The sequence below is a fragment of the Schistocerca serialis genome, chromosome 3 (assembly GCF_023864345.2).
Source record: "Schistocerca serialis cubense isolate TAMUIC-IGC-003099 chromosome 3, iqSchSeri2.2, whole genome shotgun sequence".
Classification (NCBI taxonomy): domain Eukaryota; kingdom Metazoa; phylum Arthropoda; class Insecta; order Orthoptera; family Acrididae; genus Schistocerca; species Schistocerca serialis.
The window spans coordinates 553,862,399-553,880,127 of record NC_064640.1 but is presented as its reverse complement, the minus strand read 5'-3'; positions in this window follow the sequence as shown (position 1 = coordinate 553,880,127).

The window sequence follows — 17,729 nt, the reverse complement described above, 5'->3', positions numbered from 1 at the left end:
TAGTATCGGAGCACAATGGAGCAAGTTCAGTATCATCTGTTTGCAATCTAGGGAGTTCGCTGAGGTCCAGTTGTGAAGATAATACCGACACATGAGATAAAAAATCGGCGACAACATTGTCTGCCCCTCTAACGCAACATATGTCAGTCGTAAACTGGCATATGGGTCCATATGATGGAAATTCCTCGGGGGTGAGCCCTTGCCTGGATTGCGGAAAGCATATATGAGTGGTTCATGGGCAGTAAATTCCACAAAATGGCGACCTTCAGGATCGGCTTGGAAATATTTTATAGCAGCATTTATAGCAAATAGTTCCCAGTCGAAGGTCAACCATTTGTGTTGAGAAGTAGACAATTTGGGGGAGAAAAATCTGAACGGCTGTACAACAGAACCCACAGATTGCTGATGTAGTGCTCCCACTGCTGTACCACTCAGATCTGTAGTAAGCGAAATGGAAATATCAGGAATGGGGTGAGCGAGCATAATGGCTGTCTGTAAGGCTGACCTGAGGTTATCAAATGTGCGTCACTTGTCTGGAGTCCACGTGACTGCCTGAGACCCTGTAGTGTTGTTGCCTGCAAGGGGGTGGTGGTGTGGGGAATGTGTTTGTGGTAGTAATTTACAGTTCCTATGAAGCGGCGGAGGCCCTGAAAGTCTTTTGGCAAAGGTACGATACTAATAGCCTCGACCCATTCAGGTAGGGGGCAGATGCCATTGGCAGAAACCACGTGGCCCAAGAAAGTGACACTAGTGCGGCAAAGTTATGACTTAGCATTGTTCCTTGTGAGACCGTTTGCTTTTAAGAGTTGTAACACCATATCTAAACGGCATTAATGTTCCTCGAGTGAGGAAGAAAAAATTAACAAGTCGTCCAGATACGCAAACACAAAGTCCATTTTCCAACCAATGAGTCATGAACCGTTGCCACGTTTGTGCAGCACTTTCAAGGCTGAATGACATGAACAGATACACGACCAATCCAAATGGGGTGGTGATGGCAGTTTTTTCAGCCTCCTCGGGTGCCATTGGCAGTTGGTGGTACGTCTCATGACAGTCAATTACACTGAAAATTTGTGCCCCATGCAGTTGGGAAGCAAAACCTTGAATGTTGGGGATCGGATAATTATCTAAAATTGTACTCGTGTTAGGCATTCAATAGTCTCCGCAGGGACGGAAAGTGTCATCTTTCTTCACCACCAAATAAATGGGTGACAACCAGCTACTAAAAGAAGGGTGAATAGTCTTACTGTCTAAAAGTTCCTGAATAATCACTTTGGCATGTTTAAGTTTTTCTGAGTTTAAATGACTAATCTTTGCATGCACCAGTGGACCTTCCATGGTATTGATTCTGTGGACAGTACCGTTGTTGATCGCAAACACTAACAGGGATGATGGACCTGCACTCGATGAAGTATGACAAACCTGTATTGCACACATTTATGTGTCCCAGGTCAGCAGATCAGCAGCAGTGAGCAGTGACGGCGATCCACTAGTAGTCCCTATCATGGAGCTCGGTGGGGTACTCGGTGGTGGTGTGAACACAGCTTCTGTCCGGCAGTAGAAAAGTCATGCGGCATTGGCGGCGGGTGCGAGGAGGCGGTGCGGGGGATGTGGGCATGGCCGTGAGTCACAGCTAGGTGACCTGCTTACAAGCATCCGTGAGCTTGGCTTGCATGGCGGCAATGCGTAAGTGAAGGGCTTCATTGTTGTCCTGAAGCTCATTGTTGTGTGATTTAAGAGAGACCACTGCAATGGCAGCTTCAGCTAGTTCACACAATAGAGTGGCACTCTTGGATGAGAGGAAAGAAATATCGGAACTCGTGGTACAGTCTTCCGAGTTAAAGATGAGTGTACCTCGTTGTAGGTTAGGTGAAAGAGCATGGGCTAACAGGAAATCTACACTGAGCATGGGTTCATCCACATCGATGATAATGAAATTCCACTTTAAGGGAGTGTTAATCTCCTGTAGTTGAAGGCTTAAATTTGTTATATCATGAGATTGTGTCAAAGAATTATTGGCAGCTCGCAGTGGGGGACAAGACTGATGATCGAATTTGATTTATGACACTGACCTCGGTCCCTGTGTCGACTAGAAATGAAAGACAAGACACTACGTCTTTCACATACAAGAGTCCTGTAGTGTGAGGTGAAGAAGTATTAAGAGACAGGCATCTGTCAGATGTAACACGGCCCATAATGCCTGAGTGGGGTCATGGGATTAGTTTGGGAACGCGCATGGAGGACGACATTTCTTAGCCCCGTTGCTAAAGCAGGAATGGAAATAACACCAAGCAGAGTGGTGTGTAGTGTCGTTCGTCGAGCAGCCTGAGGCCAAAGTGGCAGTGGAGGCAGTCATGTTTGCAGATTCCTGCGATGGCAGTGCTACATTGGAGCTGGTAGTTGAGGAGTTACGACAGCGGCTGCGTGGCAATGTTGGGTTCACGTGCATGCACGGAGTGACTCATGTGCACTCTGTACTGAACTCAACGATGGAAACTGCAGTACAGGCATGCCAACCCCTGGGGTCTGAGGCCGCCCGGGGCGATGGGGGAGGGGGGGGGGGGGGCTGGCAGGATGTTGTAAACCTGGTCTGAGATCTTCAGTTTAACATCCAGTGGGGCCAAAGTTAGATGGAGAAGGTGAATTTCATTCAACTTCCGGAGGAAGTTTGAGCAACCAGATGGTCCAAAGCATAGTGGCCGGCATATGATGTGTGTCAATCATAATGCGGAAATGATGTCAGAGCTTCAATGGGGATCTGGAACCAAGCGACTCGTGACTGATGATGAGACGGATAGCTTCCTCTATAAGTCTGCTGGATAGGCACTCGAGGATGGTGCTTCGGGTGAATGCATATTTGTCTGTAGCAGAAGGCGAAGCCACAATATCACAGATCAAGTCCAGTTCATGATGGAGGTGATACAGTAAGCAAAGGAATTTAGAGTTGTCATCAGCAATACCATGTAGCTGCAGGATGTGGTGGACTGAGGCAAACCATGTGCATTGGTGGTCCTTGCAAAGGGGCAGTAGCTTAGGCCAACAGATGGGGATGTCTTGGCATAACGGTTTGTCGGAAACTGCCACTCCCTGACCATAGCTCTGCAGCGTAACTGGTTCAGGTTCAGTAGTGGTGTACCAGTTCATGACACTGTCAGTGGCACGCTGCATGGTAGGCGCTCCTGGCGTGACCGTGCTCAAGAAATCAACAAGTCAGGCATTCGACGGAGTGACACCAACAGGTATAGAGTGAAGTGGCATGGAAAAGTCAACTGATGTATGGAAAATGACAGAGTACAGTTTCTGGGCCCCTCCCCTACAGGTGCATTAAATTTGTTGAAATCACCTAATGTTTGTGGAACACACATGGCAAGAACGCCATGTGCCATCAGAAACACTCGTAAAGCAGACACTGATAGTGCGGGGGGGGGGGGGGGGGGTGCAAACTCTGGAGTCCTGGGATAAACATGATATTTCCTGTCCTGAGTGTCCAGTTTGATTTGTAGCGCCATTGGCCCGGGTGGAAAGTTCACACTGGCACTAGGGAAATTTGTAAACGTAGTCGCTGGTGTTTGAGCACATTGTGTCGGCTGTTGCTGAGCACTCGCTACACGTGCAAAGTTCACATTTGACATAAAATATTCGCATGTGAAGTTTTGTGCATGAAAAATGTTCTGTTTGTATGGAACATAGCCACACATCAGCTGATTCGTGTAGGATAATGACAAATTATTGTTCATACCCGATACTGGTGCTCGTGGCTGTGGAAATGTAGAAATGCTGTCCTGTAGAGTACAGCTAGTCAGCGTGTTCAGAAACTGTGTTGAACTACTGTGAACACAAAGTGGATAACTGAAAAACGATGCTGGGGTGTCCATTGGAAAACCTAGTTGGCTCGTGTGCGGTGTAGTGAGTGGCGAGCAGTCCATTGTGTACTGTGTGATGGAATGAGAGTTCTTTGTAGCACTTGCAAATAAATTCAGGGTCACAAATATGGGTTTAGTATTGTTGGCTTTCAGGATCCAATGATGTACACTATACACCATACAATAAGTATGATTTTATTGATCTGAAGCACATTTATAAGTATCTGGTTGATTCCAGTACACATGTGTTTTGCATCGAGACAACAGATTGCACCCAAAGAGCTTGGAAAACAAAGATGTTGATATGTGACTTGGACGATAGTCATCACTACCTAAAATCTCAAAACAGCATTTTCTGTCAGGGAATGGAATTGTAAGATACATTACACAAGGAGATGAGAAAGATTTATAAAATACACCTTTTTGAAGAGGAAGTTAAAATATACTTAATGAGTAATGCATACTACGCGATTAACAATCACAGCAGTAGTTCATAAGAAAAGGAGGCAAATAATATTCATTGTTACCTTACATGTTCACAGTATATTTCTCTCTCAGAAAATTATGTACCATGGCCTAAAGTGTATGACAGTAATATACTCCCAAGCTCAACATGTCATTCATAATGGGGGGTTGCCAACTCAATTTTTCAGGTGGATATGAAGAGGTACGTGGGGCATAGTCGAATGTTTGCAGGCATGGAACCACTTTTCTGAACAAACTGGAGGGAGTGCATGGAGCAACATGTTTTTGGTTCATGAGTTATTAGTTGGTGTACATAGAGCATGGAGTGATAAACTACTTTTCATATTATAAGTTATCTGATACAAAATGTGTATTATTGAAAGAATGTTGTGCAGTAGGTACCAACCTAATGATGCCATGCAGTTGTTGAGACACTGGCCTCATATGTGGGAGGATGGAGTAAGCTATGTCCAACCATTCTGATTTAGGTTTTCTTAAATCATTTTGAGCAAATGCTAGGATGATTCCTTCAGCAAGGCCACAGCTCTCCTGTTCTCATAAAAACATAATTACATATTTTCTGTGTATGTAAATTTGAGCTATTTTTTATTTTATGATGATGACAAATACTATTTTATTGAGAAATGATCACAATAAATAAATTAATACATAGACTTGATTATCACCAAAATCAAACAGCCCTATGTACTAATACAGTACGCTTCCTGCTGCACCCAAAACTAGGTAATAAGATTACCATAGCCAGTTATGACAGAAGATACACTGACGATTAAGAACAGAGCACCATGCACTTTCACTAAAACTGGAAAAGGACCTGCCCTGGGGTCATGGATTCTAGATGGAAAGAAGGGTATTGGGAACTACAAATTGGAGAGTAAGAGGGGTTGGAGATAAGAGGAAAGGGGAAAAGAATGGGGTGTGGTAGGGGCAGAGGGAGAGCACGGAGCCTTGGAGGGAGGGTGGTGGGGTGGATAGGATAGGATGGATTCAGAGTTGGTAGGACGAGTATATGTTGGGGTGGAGTTTGTGGTCTGGGAGAGGGAGACGGTTGAAATTTATCTGTGAAGGGAGGTGGAGGATGTGCAATAGAAGGGTTGGTGATATGTGTGGGTATAGGTATGGCAGCACAGTAGGATTGGAAAGGAGAGGGGATACAACACAACTGTTGGAGTAGAGTTTACAGATGCTTCAGGTTATTTGAAGGTGTTCAGTGTGAGTGAGGAGAGGTGGGAATTTGATGTGTTGGTAAAGGATCCTTGTGGGGAAAGGTAAGTGGTTGAAGAAAGCAAGGCAGAGAGTGTGGCGTTTGAGGATTTGGAAGGAATTACATAACTTAGGAGAGGCAGAGATCTGTGCAACATTTGCATAGCAAAGGATGGGGTAGATCAGTGATTTATACATGTGAAGGACAGTGGAGGGGTGTAGTCCCCATGTTCGGCCAGTTAGTAGTTCTAGTCAGTTGTGGGTTTTCTGTTGGATGGTTATATGGTTATTAGGTGAGATTTCCATGTTAGATGTGAGTTGAATGTTAGTCCAAGGTATTTTAGTGTGTAAGTTAGCTGGATGGGATGGTCATAAATGGTGAGGTACAAGTCATCTAGACGGAAGGTACGGGTGGCGCAACCCATAATTATTGCCTGGGTTTTGGAGGGTTTAATCTTAAGGAGCCATTGGTTACACCAGGAGGTAAACTGATTGAGATGGATTTGGAGGGATCACTGGCATTTCTGGAGTGTAGGATAGGGGGCAAGAAAAGCAGTGTCATCAGCATACTGAAGGTGGCTTGTGTACATCGGCAGTGTATAAGAGGTAAAGGAGAAGGAAGAGAACAGAAGCTTGGGCCACTCCTCCACTGGGGTGGAAGATACAGGAATTGGTGTTGTTAACAATGACATAGGATGGGTGATAAGAGAGGAAGGATGGAATATGGTGGACATAGTTGAATGGAAGTGCATAAGCTTGGAGTTTCAAAAGGAGACTGGAATGCCATGAGTGGTTGTATGCTTTCTCTAGGTCAAGGGAGATAAAGATGGCAGATTTAAAGTTGTTGAGGTGTTGGGATATGAGATGGATGAGGTTCAGGAGTTGATCATCAGCAGAAAAGGAAGGGCAGAAAGCATACTGGGTAATAAGAAGCAGATGGCAATGGATGCATTGGGAGAAGATGGATTCAAAGACATTGCTAAACACTAAGGTGAGGCAGATGTGGCAGTAGAAGGAGATATTGGTGGGAGGTTAGTTTCGTTTAAGGAAAACAGCAAGGAGGATGGCATTGTTTGGATGGAGGGAGGGGATGTTGAAGGGTGTGAGAGTGGCATGAAAACCAAAGGCAACACTGGGGAGTTTGAAGAGAAGGTCTGTGTGGAAATTGGGATTATTGGATTTGTTGAGGACTGAGTCTTTGCAGGGGATGATTTGGGTAGTAGGAAAAGTGGGGAACATACTTTCTGATTTGTAGGGTGAGGGATTTGGCGTTGAGGAACTGAGGGTCAGAGCGGGATATTACGAAAGTGTGGACAGTTGGCGGGAGAGGGTACAGGGAAGGGAGCAGTGTTCATGTGGTTGGAGGGGTCTTGGTTGGTTTGAGGTTTTTTGGTGTTAGTGCTGGCTGTGGTTTACGCATTGGATTTTTCGGTGACTGTGGAATAGGGTAGGGATTGAGGAATTGGAGAGGATGAGATATGGTGCTGGAAAGGTCCATCCAATGGGCTGGAGTCAGTGTGGCTACTGGTGGATAGTGTTGTGGCATCTGGTGTAGCGATGGTGGCACGTCAAGATGTACCTCGTGCAGGTGTTGTAGGGGCAGTGGTGAGAGTAGTGGAGGTGGGTGTGGTGTTGTGGGGAGGGGAGGGGAGGGTAGGCTGCCAGTGCGACTGTGGATGGGGAAGAAACTGTGGGGAGGGGAGGGAGGACATATGGTGGTGGGCCAGATGAAGTGTTCCATGTAGTGATGGTGGGAGCAGAGGGACGGTGGTGTAAGTGATGGAGGTGGCTGGAGTGTCCATTGTGGCTCAAAGGAAGCAGGGGACAGAAGGTTGATAATAATTACCAGTGGTGGAACATCACCAGGATGATGGGGGATGACAGCAGCAACATCTGGTGTGATGTACTGACTGTAGAGGAGGATGGCAGCAGCAGTGGTGAAGATGAAGATGGAGGCATTGGTGGTGTGTAGACTGTGGTGCTGGCAATGACAGTTACAGCAATGGCAATGAAAGGTGGCAGAGAGACGAATGCTGCAGTGGTGGCTGCTGCAATGATTGGAAGACAGCTGAACATGACAGCAACAAGAAAATGATGACATGTGAGCCATGGTGTGGCTGGCGCCAGTGTTCTCGCACTTAGAATGGCATCGCTGCCATCAATTATAGGGGTGGTTAATGGAGAGAGAAAAAGAGACAGCAGAGTGGATATTCACAGGGTCGGAGGTGGCTTGTTGACGTTTACTGTGAGGCCTGTGGTATGACGCCTGTACACTATGGGCAGGGTCAGCGAGAGATCCCGGCAGTGACATGATGGAACCTCGGATTTGGTACTGTGGTGGTGCACTGTTGTGTTTTGGGGCTTTTCTGCTGCAAGGGCATGTATAGGTTCTTGTTACTGGCCATTGAAATTGATATGTGTCTATGGCATGACAGAGAAAATGTGTGATGCTCTCCGCTGTTGCATGTGAAAACGCTTTGTCTGCCTTGTGTCTGTGCAGGAAATTATGTGAAGTAAATAGCTGATACCACGGTGACGTCTTGCTCTCATGCATTGTTGAATATATTTTGGAATTACTGAATGGTGAAGATATCCCACGTGTAAAGCAAATGAAGCCATTTGCACCATACTAAGGTACTGTTTTATTCTGCTTAAATCTGTGTCAGTTATATGTGCATTTATATGCCCTTCTTTAGTTGCAGAAGTTATAAAAGTGTGTAAACTGGGAGTTATGTGAAAAGGGATGTAAAGTTGAAACCCTTCCAATAAGTGAATACACTCAAACTCTGTATTACTAAAGGTGCCTTTCGATATCAGCACCTACCTTGAGTAATAAGTGTTATTCGGAGGTTGTCATGGTAATGTAAGTAATTATTATACACAAAATTGTTTATTCTGATTATACTAAATTGGAGATGTAAGGTCGGTTGTGTGCTGCTGTAAATTACTATTGTCCCCTCTGTGTGGCAGCCTAGCATTGTCAGTGGCTTCAATCATTATTCCTGTCATATTTCAAGTTTTGTATTTGCGGGTTTGCTTAAGCTGACACTGTTAAGTTGAGTTGTAAGACCTATGAACAAGCAAGTCAAACTGAGTGTTCTACGAGCTCAAGACGATATTCTATTACGTGGTACCTTAGTTTGTTATCGATTAGAAGTATTTTACATGTTATTAATATTCTGCTGTTTGCTTTGTCTAAAGAGGAGCTAGTTCTGTGAAGTAGTTGTTTATATTTTATTAGTGTGTTACGCGTCGTGCCATTTCATGTTAATTGTTTTTAAGAAGCTACAAATGACTCTGTGTATGTTACAGGTAGCTGAAACTGACATGTCCACGGGGGTCGCGTCCTGACGGGGTTGATAATGTGCCTTTTTACTATGGCACATCCAGCTATCCTCCTTCAGTACATTTGTCTTGCTTATATTGTTACTATGTTTGTCGAGTGGAATTAGGGCTTACAGTAATCACCTTATATGTTGAAGTTAACTATCTCCCTTACAAGGGCTTGAACCTTTGTGGATATAGTCGTATTCTCATCTGTAAATATTGATAGTGTTATTCATTTGTTCTCGTCACATGTATGATTATTAATCTTGTTATATTTAATGTCAGTAAAATGTAAGTGTCCGCGAGGTCTGTATTGGGATGTTGTATTCTCCTCTTGTGGAAACAAATTTAAGTGATTTTATTCCTTTTTTAAGTACCTTTTAGATGCGTACATTTTGCCTCCATGTTTGGTGTTTTTATGGCTTCCACTTTAATTAAAATTACAATAAAGATAAATTTGGCAACAGAGGGTTTCGTGTATTTATTAGTTACTAAGTGGATTCTAAGTTAAGTGCAGGAACCTTACCAGCATGCAAAGAGATTATGCGCACATACAGAAGACAGTCTTGATGACACAAGCAAACTATGTATATGAACACACACAAATGCAAAGCCTAGGAGGAGGGGGGAGGCCCTAACAGGCTATGCACAACAAGAGTAGCAACAAATGTAACTAAAGATAGAGACTTCTAGTTGGTTGGTGCTGATTTGATGAACACATCTTATTCAATTGGATCCATTTTGACTTTTAACTTTGTGTGCTTCTTGAGCCAAGCAGACAGCTAATAATTTATGCACCAGATAAAATCAACAACTGCCACTAGAGGATGCTCAGAGTGAAAAAGCATGTTAACCAGCTCATTCCATGTGCCCACATTACTGTGTCTCCTGATGTGAAATTTCCTGTGTGCATCCACATCAATGTTGGCTGCCTCATTCTGTGTGCCAATGGCATTATACTAGAGCAGGTCCTTCTGGTGCCTAGTGACAGAAAACTGCTTCTTTTAAATATCAGCATTATGGCATGAGGATATAAATGTTTTTAAATGTGCACTTATTGTGTTTCATTTTACCTTTTATTATTACTGTTGTTAACTACCAGTGCAAGGTGTCATATCTCTTGTATATCTAAATCTTACATTCTATTTCACCCCTTAAAATGTTTTATATTCTATGTAAATATCTTCCCTATTGACTTCTTGTTTCTTTTTCATATAATTAAATTTTTACTGTCAATAGCTCCTTCCTCCTTCATATGAGGTGTGAAGGGGTGAAAATAAAGAAAAGAAAGAGGTTAACTGGCAGTACCTTGTTGCCATATTAACTGTCTTACTTGCTGTGATGGACACTTATCAGTCAAGACCAAGAGAAAGAGTGCTGCCATTTTGATGAATACACCTTGTGTCCAAGTGTGGTTTTCCTCAACATACACCATCTCATCAAAAGTTTCTGGGCATCTATTAGCAGGCATCACTTTTGGGACAGTGATCAATGAAATGATTTCACCCTTTGTCCTTATGATGACTTGAACTTTGCAGGGAACACTTTCAATGAGGTGTCTGACTGTCCATGGAGGAATGGCAACCCATTCTTGCTCAGAAGCTGAAACCAGACAAGATAGGTTGCTGGTTGCCAGGGTCTGGAGCGAAGCTGACATTCTAACTCATCACAAAGGTGTTCCACTGGGTTAAGGTCAGAGCTCTGGGCAGGTCACAAACCATTGCCTCATAAATATTGCATTGTAACAATATGCATTGTCATGCTGATACAAACAATCATCATCTCCTAAATGTTCCTCTATTGTACCCGGTTCACAGTACTGTAAAATGTGTTCCTAACCTTCCACATTTAGAGTATTCTTAAGTACAATAATGGGACCACACCCTAACTATTAAAAAAACACTCCTATATCATAGCACCACCTCCTCTGTATTTGACTGTTAGCACTACACATGATGGCATCTAACATTCTCCAAACACTGGCCAAACCCAAACCCTCCCATCAGATTGTCACAGGTCATAGTGCAATTCAGTACTCCAAGTGACTCATTTTCAGCCATCCACTATTCAGTGTCATTACTCTTTACACCACCTCAAGCATCACTTAACACTGACAACAGAAATGTGCCAGCCATTGTACCCATTCTTTTCAACTCCCTATGCACAGTTTTTTGTTATAAATCGACTGTTGGTAGCGCTTTAGAACTCACAAGTGATTCCTTCTGCTGATGTCATGCAATTTTTTTATAACCACCCTCCGTAGTGCTCGACAAACCCTATTTGACAATACAAGATATATGTCTGGTCTTGGTTTAGCTGTGGTTCTCCATCACATTTTTACTTCGCATTCACATCACCAATAATCAATTTGGGCAGCTTTAGAAGTGTTGTAACGTCCCTGATGCATCTGCTACTCAGGTGATATCCAATTGTGAGGTGCCTGTTGAGCTGTTTAGCATACCTCTAAGATGCTATAAGTCCAATACCTGGTGACTTACAGAGAAGGGAAGCTCCCCATAAGATCAAGCAGATTTAAGGGAAATAATATTGCACAGTGTATAATGCCTTACAAAATCAAAATTACTAGTGGAGGTCCAATTAAGCATGAAAGTATGGGTGCCACACCTCACATGGATAAGCATATTAATGAAGCAACTCATTGAACTAGAAAAGGAAACTAGCAGTCACTACAACAGTTTGCTTTACTGCCATCAAACAAAATGATTTACCCACTGAATCAAGAATATAATCATTTAATGAGTCAACAAGAGAATGTAAATAAAAACTGTAGCTCTGGCACAGGTGGGTGTAATATGAAACTATATCATGAATACAACCAGTGACTGCAAAAATAGGTAGAAAATTAAAGTAAGATCCCCAGGAAAACAAGAATGAACACCAGTAATTATGCCAAAGGGTATGATCAGTGCAACTAGCTGGCTATGAATGTTAAATCTGTGCAAGAAAACCCTGATGCAAACTAACTTTGCATCCCCCTAACCTCAGTGGCTAAAGTGGCAGCTTGTGCTTGCTACTCTTAATTGGTGTGAGTGTGGGAGATGGCTGCAGTAGGGGCTAGAGTCCAGCTCAGTCTCTATAATTGCTCTAAGTCTGAGAGATCTCTCTCTGCAAATGTCTCTCACAGCTCCCTAAAGTGAAGTGCATTCTCAACGGCATCTCTGAAGCAAGTGTACCCTTTGAGGTCCTGCATCAAGTGTGTACTTTGCCATTGCTGTAGCAAGCGTGTGTTGACTTTACTCTGTGAAACTTAGCTGGTTCTGCCAGCATTGGAATATCGCTACCCAATTGCAGCAGACATTGCAAGTTTCAACGAATAATAAGCCTACAGTGTAAGTAGTAATTAGTAATTTAAAGGTTCTCAGTCCTGGCTTTGAACCCCACCACTGCTTAAATTTTGGATAAAAATCATCATTAACAACGACTGAATATTTCCGACCTAAGAAGTCACCCTCATTCAGCCAACAGCCTTGTCGAAGAGGGCGGAGGAGCTGACAGAGGTTGAGAGCACTCTCTTGCGCCTGGGGTGGGAAACTGCCCCTAAATATGGAAGAATCAGTAATGATAAACGGCATGAGGATGCAGAAGGCAATAGAAACCACTGCATTAAAGACACATAATGTGGAAACAGGACATGTGGCCTGTAATTGAAAAGTTTTGTGATGACTTCTCCATTGGCAAAAGATTACAGAATAGTCCCCCATTCAGATCTTCAGGAGGGGACTACCAAGGGGGAAGTGACCATGAGGAAAAGATTTAATAACTAATGAAAGTATAATTATAAAAGCTGGGGCATGGAATGCTGGAAGTTATGACATGGTAGGGAAGCTAGAAAATCTGAAAAGGGAAATTTTAAGGCTCAATCTAGATATAGTGGGTGTCAGTGAAGTGAAAGGGAAAGAAGACAAGGATTTCTGGTTAGATGGGTACAGGATAATATCAACAGCAGCAGAAAATGGTATAACAGAAGTAGGGTTCATTATGAGTTGGAAGGTAGGGCAGAGAGTGAGTTACTGTGAAAAGTTCAGTGATAGGGTTGTTCTCATTGGAATTGATAGCAAACCAACAATGACAACAGCAGTTTAGGTATACACATCAATGAAGATGGAGAGATAGGGCTAGTATACAAGGATATTGAATGGGTAATTCAGTACATAAACGGAGATGAAAATCTGATAGTCATGGGGACTGGAATGGACTGGACTGTTCCAGGGCATAGATGGACTGCTGAACTGTCACTACCAAAAGATAGCAGGGGTAACACTGGTCGATAGCTTGTAGGCTCCTCAAGGAGTCAGTGCATAGAAGAAACGACTCCCCAGGGCATGAACAGATGTGCTCAAAGCACGAGATATAGCCACCAGCTCTGCAGTGAAAACACTGCAGCCATCGGGCAAGGAATGCTGTTCAATATGTCCTCCACGGACATATGCGAAGCCAACATGACCATCAGCCATTAAGCCATCGATGTAAACCATGTCATGGCCTTGGTACATGTCAAGAATCAAGAGAAAGTGACAGTGGAGAGCCGCAGGGTGAACCGAGTCCTTTGGGCAATGTGAAAGGTCCAGGTGAAGCCGTGGCCTAGGTGTACACCATGGAGGTGTATGCGAATGGACCTCGAGTATAGGTGGTAAAGGCAAGGACTCCAGTTCAGGTAGAAGGGATGGGACGAGAACTGCAATTGTAAGCCCTGACCTGGGCCGCCGATATGGGAGATGAACCGCCATGGGTGGGAAAAGGAGATGGTAATTCGGATGCGCAGGAGAACTACGAATGTGTGCAACATAACTGGCAAGCAGTTGTGCATGCCTGACTTGCAATGGAGGGACTCCAGCCTCCACCAGGACGCTGGAGACAGATTGCTATAAAAATGATAGGTACTAATTAAAACCAAAACAGGAAAATGAAAACCTGGGAGCTAATAAGGCCCAAAAAAGGAAAATGAAAATCTGTATATTAATTAGATCCCAAAAAAGAAAAGCTGTGCATTAATTAGATCCATAAATATAGAGAAAACTGGGTGTCAACTAAACTCAAAAAGAAAATCAACACAAATTGCACAGAAATTATTCCTCTTAATTTGGAGTGACTCAACCAATACTTGGTACCACTACTCTTAATCCAGAAAAGGAAAGTAAACACAAAACAAAACATTTTAGGTTCATCATTTTTATCACATCCTATCGATATTGTTAAGACCTATTATAGTGTACACAACACTTCAGAGTTTCCTTTTCTAATCCTACATCACTTCCTTAACGTCCTCCAAATGTGGGTAATTGCCTCTACAATCACTGTCACTTCCTAAATACTTCTTATCCTCACAGTGGTAAAATTGCTTCAGTCACTGCTCTTTCTAACTGCAACATATCTTTTCACTTAATTATACTTGTTACTGTCACTTGATTTATCGATCATTTACACTAATCTTCATTCACAATCATAAGAAATGGTCCTCATCCATCACTTGAGATGAAAGTATGAATAGGCTCTTTGGTATTTCTGAACACTGTAATTAGAAGTGAAATAACACAAATCCATTTTTCGTTTGTTCTTTAGAATACTTTATTAGATAAGAGTGATGGTACTCAGCTCACTATCCACTGGTCTGATTATCATGAACACTGGATGATCATAAGCTGTTTCTCATTTAGGACCCCCATATCCTTTCTCCATTTATTCCTTGCAGGTAAGCTTTCCTCCTTAAATTCCTATTTAACATGCTTCTAGCTTTTTATATCTATTGTGTTATCCCTTCAATAGAATCTCTTCCTCTTTCACTTCACTTTCTCTCTACATTCTGCATGATAACTTTTTGAATAATACTTTCTTTTATCCTCAGCATGTTTCTTCTCATTCTCAGATTCTTATATAGTCTGCAATATTTAATGCATTCATACTTCATGATTTTTCTTTCTTAAGCAATGTTCACCTTTTTTGTCTATTCTCCTTTCAAATATCATTCTCATACCTATTTCCAATTTTATTCTACCTCCCTCGACATGCATTTATATTTGGTTGAAACCATTGCTGTTACTATAGTCCTGCTAATTTGAAAATCTTCTTCTCACTTCATTTTTCTTTCTGAGTCCAGATCTTCATTAGCTCTTTTCTTTACTCCTCACTTAACAATTACATTAACTACACACTTCTTTTATCACCTGCAGTCCATACTCCTTCTCTCATGGTTTTTTGTTGAATCCTGGTATTTATATTGCAGTTCAAGACAACCAACAGATTTATATAGTAGTATTAAGGTTGAGGTATTTCAGTTAAAAAAATAAAAGAAATAAAACTGTAAACAACTTGGAAAGCCATATTTGCCAGACATGTTCATTTAAGTGGTGGACTCCCTGATTCCTTATATTATCCATTCCTTCTCCCCCAGTCAATTAGTTGTTTGTAAATCTCTGTTTTTGGATTGTCAAGCTAAAATTTTGAAATCTTTTCTTGCCATTCAACCAAAATCTTGTCTCCTAACTGAATTGTAAAAAAATTTTCATTGCATCTTCACTATTCTCCCCATTCTGACAGTTCGTCTTTATTTTTTTCTGTTTCAATTGTTCTGTTACTGTTTTAAAGAGTCCAAGTCTTTTTTCTTATAAAACACTTTAGATTTCAAATTTTTGTTTCCATCACAAGTTACCCTTTGGTCTTCTTCTGATCCTCATACTTCGTCGTCATGGTCCCTGCTGTACTGGGAGCAACATAACATGCAAGTCCAGTGGATTGCAGAAGAGCTGGTCCACAGACAGGCCTGCACATTCTACAGGAACCATGTACAAACATTCACAGATGATGACAACAGCAACACCAGGTTGTTTTCATGGGAAATTCCAGCAGCTGTCATAATGACAAATGGTTCTCAATTCACCTACAGGTGGCACGCCTATCACCACTAGGATGCATGGCAAATTTGGTACTACTTGCTTCTGCTGTGTCACATGCCAGCAAGTGGGCTGTGTCATAGCCATCCACCTGAGCATATTTAGATAGTAGCACAGCCTCAGCAAGCCAGTTACAACCTCTGCACCAACTTTGTCACTATGCTGTTGCAGCCACATTGAGAAGCATTGAGCAGCCAGCCATCAGCAACAAGCCATAGCTTCAACAATTTTGGCCTCTGTGGTCCCTGGAAGCAGGACTTGGTCCCTGCTGATATATCAACTTTAGTGATTTTGGTTGGACAACTGTCCTCTTGTGGTCCATCTGGAATTAGAATTGTTCCATTCACACTTGACAGTGATAGTGCTCAACACTGTCCTTAATATTTCCACATTTTTCAAACTCAAGGGACAGTCATTCAAAATACAGATTCAGTAGAAAAGATCTTTTTGTTCAGTTATCAGACAATTAGCTACATCATTGGATTTTATGTTAATCAATAGTTTTATGTTTATTAAAATAAAGTAATTCTTGTTTTATGTCTACCTGGGAGCTTTGTCTTGTTTCTGAATCTCATGTAATGTCACAACAGTACTTCCAAATTGTGACTGTATTCTTTAAGCATGAAATCTTTCCTGTCTCATCATCTATAGGTTCAATGTTTATCCTGGGGTTGTCAATGCAGCCTTCAGTTGTAGACTGATGATAATCAGCATCTTCTACTCTTATTCTTCTGCCACATCATCTTGCTTAGTTTCTTCTCATTCTCAATCTGCTTTCCCCCTCACCTGCTAACCTTTTTCTTTCTGAGGTCTCTTCACTTTTGTTTCCTATTGAATCAGCTTCCCTATTCACTAACTTCAGCCAAAATGTTTATCTCCATGGGTTGTGTATCTTAATGTTGCATTAACACTCACATTATGTTTCAACTAATATTTCTCCTCTGACGAATTGTTGATTTCCATTTCTTTATGTGAGTCACTACTATCTGCATTACCTTCTTCCCCTTTTCCTACGATAGTCGACATCTCACCCCCCGCCCCCTCTCATATCTGTTCTTAAATACTTCACCCTTCTCTTTGTTTTGCTCTAGTGATCCTTCAAAAATTTCCTGTTCTTCTCTGTTTGAGCCTGGGTTATCCACTTTCTCATTCATCATTAACTCACAGAGTTCCATCACTTTCCCTTCTGCTAGTGTAAAACTTGCCAGGTCATTGTGAAACTCACCCATTTCCAGTACTTTACACACATTTGGTAACACTCATATCTGCAAGCACCTGGCTGTCCAGTCCTCCTATTTCCACAATAATGTATCCTTGAGGATCAAGCTGAATTTACTTGTTATTTGTGGCTCACTACTGGCATCATATATTATTGTGTAGTTGCCCCATTTGGGAATAGACTCTACAGGTTCATTTTTATCATTTTGATGGTAACTTATTCCTGGATAACAGATTAATTTGGGGAAGACTTTTTCGTAGGGTGGCTAGTTGCACCCCACTTCTGGCTGACTCTTCTCTGAGGCAATATTTTGTTTACCTGGCCATTTGAGTGGGTCTGTAAATGAAAACTACAGCCTCTGCCTCTGCTGTTAACTTTTTCTGCTACCTTAGTCTGAATACCTAAATCGCTTTTTTGGTGCCCTTATTTGTCTATGATTATGGAATCTTTTTGAGTCTTATGTTTCAGATCAATACCAAAAGTCTGCTTCAACTACTCAACTTAAAAGGTCTGTCTGAAGGAAGGTCAAGGTTTTATATCCCATCAACATTGAGGTCATTAGAGATGGAGCACAAGCTCAGATTGTTCAAAAAAGGTGAAAGGAAATTGGCTGTGCCCTTTCAGAGGAACCTTTGCCTGACAAAATTTATGACAATCACAGAATACTTAAATCTGGATGGCTGGACAAGGATCTGAACCATTGTCTTCCTAAATGTGAGTCCA